The following is a 4,046-nucleotide window of genomic DNA, read 5'->3' on the forward strand; positions in this document are numbered from 1 at the left end:
TATATCCAGATTGCTCCTTAGAAGTCAGGTTGGAAAGACTTTGTGTTTTGATCATGTTATCAGATAGAACCATCCCCTGGAGAAGGATATCATACTTGATAAAATAGAGGGCCAGTGAAAAAGAAAAAGACCCTCAACAAAATGGATAGACACAGTGTTTGCAACAATGGGCTCAAACATGGCAATAAGTGTGAGGATGTTTCAGGACCAGGCAGTGTTTCATTCTGTTGTACATAGAGTCCCTATGAGTCAGAAAGGACTTGGTGGGCTGACAACAACATCCATGTGTCACGAAGCAAAGGAAGTTATAGTATATTCATATATTCTCTTGGATACAATTTCCAAGTCCATGTTGGCTGTTTCAAAATCCATAGCTTTAGGAAATGAAGGTGCCTGAGAAGTACATACTAAGCCATTCCCAGATCTTACATTATTTTTGTCTACACAAGAAATTTCAAAGACTAAAGACGTACAGCCAAAATGCTCCTTAGAAGCATGAATGGCCAGACTTTATCTCATGTACTTTGCTCGTGTTGTCAGAAGTAACCAGTGCCTGGAGAAGGAGATCATGATTGGTAAAGTAGACGGTCAATGAGTAAGTGGGAGACCTTCGACAAGATGAATTGATGCAGTGGTTGGGATGACAGCATAGCAAATATTATAAGGATGGTGCAGGACTTGGCAGTGTTATGTTCTGTTGCACTTAGGGTTGCTATGACTTGGAGCTAATTCCATGGCACCTAACAACAACAAAGAAGTTTTAGGGATGCAAATTAGATTGGTGACTGCAAGCCATATATGAGCATATCAGAAACACCTTCACATGGTTTTCTGAAATCTACATCTGACTCAGGTAAAGATAATCAAATATTACCAGGGTTGTGATTTAGCACCTGTAGAGGAGGCATTGATAGATGTAGTAGGAACATACCTTTTTCCAAAAGGGATTTTGATTTGAGAGAGAATCTATCTGAGTGAAGAGAAGGGATGAAAGGGAAGGCTGTGATAATAAATTAATAATGCAGGCTTTCAAGATTTTTAAGGGGACATATAAGGTAAAATGGGAGCCCTGGTGGTGCAGTGGTTAAGAACTTGGCTGCTGACTGAATGTGTGATGGTTCAAACTCACCAGCCACTCCATGGGAGAAAGATGTGGCAGTCTGCTTTGGTAAAGATTTAGCTTTAGAAATCCTTTTGGGGCAGTTCTACTTTGCCCTGTAGGATCCCTATGAGTTAGAATCAACTGGATAACAATGGGTTTGGTTTTGGGGTAAGAGGTAAAATATAGGTTGTCTTTAGGAACTGTTGTGCCTTTATGTTCTATGAACTACTTGAAAGGTATCTGGTCATCCCTCTGGAGGGGAAAAGCTGTCATTTTGGACAAGGGAGTAGTAGAGCTGTGATTAGTATAAGGAAATTCAGACACAAAATTTAAGTGAGTAGCAAAAAATTTCAGTAATCAAGAGAAATATTTCCATACATTGTTTAAAAAACTTAAAATTATTACCAAAAATCCATGATGAACAAAATATCAACATTTTAAATAAAGACAGCCTGTTGCTGTTTGTTTTGAGATACTGTGTATTGTGCAGTGGGGACAACCATTTCCAATCATCCCTTGGTTCCTGGACCCGTGCTTCCATTGCCTTCCTCTAGGCATATGTATAAACCCATTTTAAACCGTTTGCTGTCAAGTTGATTCTGGTGGGTTCAAAACATAGACCTTTCAGTTAATAGCGAGTATTTCAACTACTATGCTACCAGGGCTCCTTCAAATGTATGTATAAAACCCAAAAAACCATACCCACTGCCCTCGAGTGGATTCCGACTCATAGCTTCAAAGCCCATTGGGTTTCAGAGGCAATAAATCTTTATGGAAGTAGAATGTCCAGTCTTACTTCCACGGAGTGGCTGGTGGGTTTGAACCACCAACCTTCTGGTTAGCAGTAAAATGCCTTAGGCACTATGCTACCAGAGCTCCAAGTGTAAGTATAGGGGTTGTTATTGGTGAGAAAATTGGGCAACACCGATCATTATATACAGACTTCTTCTTCTTCTTTTTTTTTTTTTTTTTGAGTTTCTATTAACTTTTTCACTTGGTTTAAAATATACAAAGATATTTTGATGAGTATATATAAGGGTATACAGTTTTCCCTTAGCCTCAGTTCCTTTTGTACTGGTGCTAGAATGAAGAAGATATACTGTGAATAGATCAGATATGGAAAAAGCCAAGAACACTTCTACTGAAAGCTTACTTGACAGAGGACTTTGAGAATTCAGGATGAGTTGATTCACAGTGAAGAGTTTGGGGCTACAAATTTATAAGAATAAGATCCAGAAACAAAGGAAGCAGGAGGACTCAGTGTGGCTATGAGGCCCAGAGAGTGGAGAGACTTTTGATTGAGGGGTCAGCTAATAGTCCTAGGAAAAAAAAAAAGAAAAAAGTAAACTCACTGCTGTTAAGTCGATTTGCCTCATAGTGACCCCTCCTAGGGTTTCCGAGGTGTTATCTCTATGGAAATAGATTGCCCAGGCTTCCTTCCGAGGAGTGGTTGGTGGGTTTGAATCACCAACTTTCTGAATAGTAGTGAAATGCCTTACCTGCCCCTAATTTTCTATGTGATTTTGGTTACATAAAATCCTTTCTGGGCCTCAGTTTCTACACCATAAAAACAAAGTTGTTCTTGTGGTGGTCTTACCTAGCAATATTGTAGTATTTTTTTTCCAAATAAATCTAACGTGGAAGCCATAGATAAAGCTGATCTGGTTAAAGTTGGAGTGTAGAGTCGAGACCCACTCCTTGTTCAACATTTCCCAAGTCTCTTCAGGGGTACCCATGGAAACCCTCTCCATGATGTCAGGCCTCCTCAGAGTACATCTTGAAAATGCCTGCAGGGCCCATGGAATTAGCAGGAGCGTCAAGAGGATTTAGTCAGTCTTGCTATGGCCAACGCAATTATATACTGGAGTGAGGCACTGTGCCAGGATTTTAACATGAAACAGGCACCCCTGGGAACAATGATAAATGACCAGGGGTTGTCTTAGCATGGCCAGGAGCCAGCAACAGCCAGCTAGGTCTTACTTCCTGATGCATGTGACAGTTCTAGATCTATGAGTGTACCATAGTGAATGGTATTGGAAGTGAATGAATTCTAGTAATATTCAAAACAACAATGAGTCTTATTATTTCTATTAGTATTATGATCATACCAATTATGATGGCATGTTACTCGATTGTTATGAATCTTCGAAGATGTATCAGCCCATTCTTAAAGCACAGGTTGTAGGGAATCAACAGGAGCTATGGAAATGGAAGGAACTTCAGGGTCTGATAGGTCCAAGTTGGAACCCAAGTTCTACCTCTCACTAGATGTGTGGTCTTGGTCAAGTGTTTTAACCTCTCTGCGCTTCAAGTTTCTCAGCTATGAGATTGAAAAAAAGTATCTGATAGAGCTATTGTGAGGATTGTGAATGAGTCTACATGAATGAAAAACACATAGTAGGTGCTCAGTAAATGTCCCCTTCCTTTCTTTTATCTGAAACTCTCATTTCCTTAAAGAAAAAAGTCAAGAAAAAATTTCTGCTTAAATTAGCTTTGAAAATTGTTGTGTAGGAAGAGAGCTATTATATTGTGGGGAATTGAAGTCAGTGTGATGAAACAAAATGTGTATGAACTGCTGTATGGAAAATGAATTTACTCTGTAAACTTTCACCCAAATCACAATAAAAATTAAAAAAAAAGAAAGAAAGATAATTGTTGTGTGGGATTATGCTGATTTTTCTTCATTTTCTATTTTTGGAATTTTCTACAGTAAACATGTCTATAAGGATATTTTAAGAATATTAATATCAGAACAAAATTGGGGTTGGAGTTCAGAAGCAGAATGGAACTTGTATACCTCACAAAGTCCTAACTTCTCTAACATATAAATGTCTCCTAGGAATTAAGAATAAAAATAAAATTAACAGTAAAAGATATTTGTTTGTTGTTGTTGTTATTTGCCGTCAAGTCGGCCCCGACTCATAGCGACCCCTCCTTGGGTTTC

This window comes from Orycteropus afer, unplaced genomic scaffold (genome assembly GCF_000298275.1).
Source record: "Orycteropus afer afer isolate SDZICR_OR568_19922 unplaced genomic scaffold, OryAfe1.0 scaffold00034, whole genome shotgun sequence".
Lineage (NCBI taxonomy): Eukaryota > Metazoa > Chordata > Mammalia > Tubulidentata > Orycteropodidae > Orycteropus > Orycteropus afer.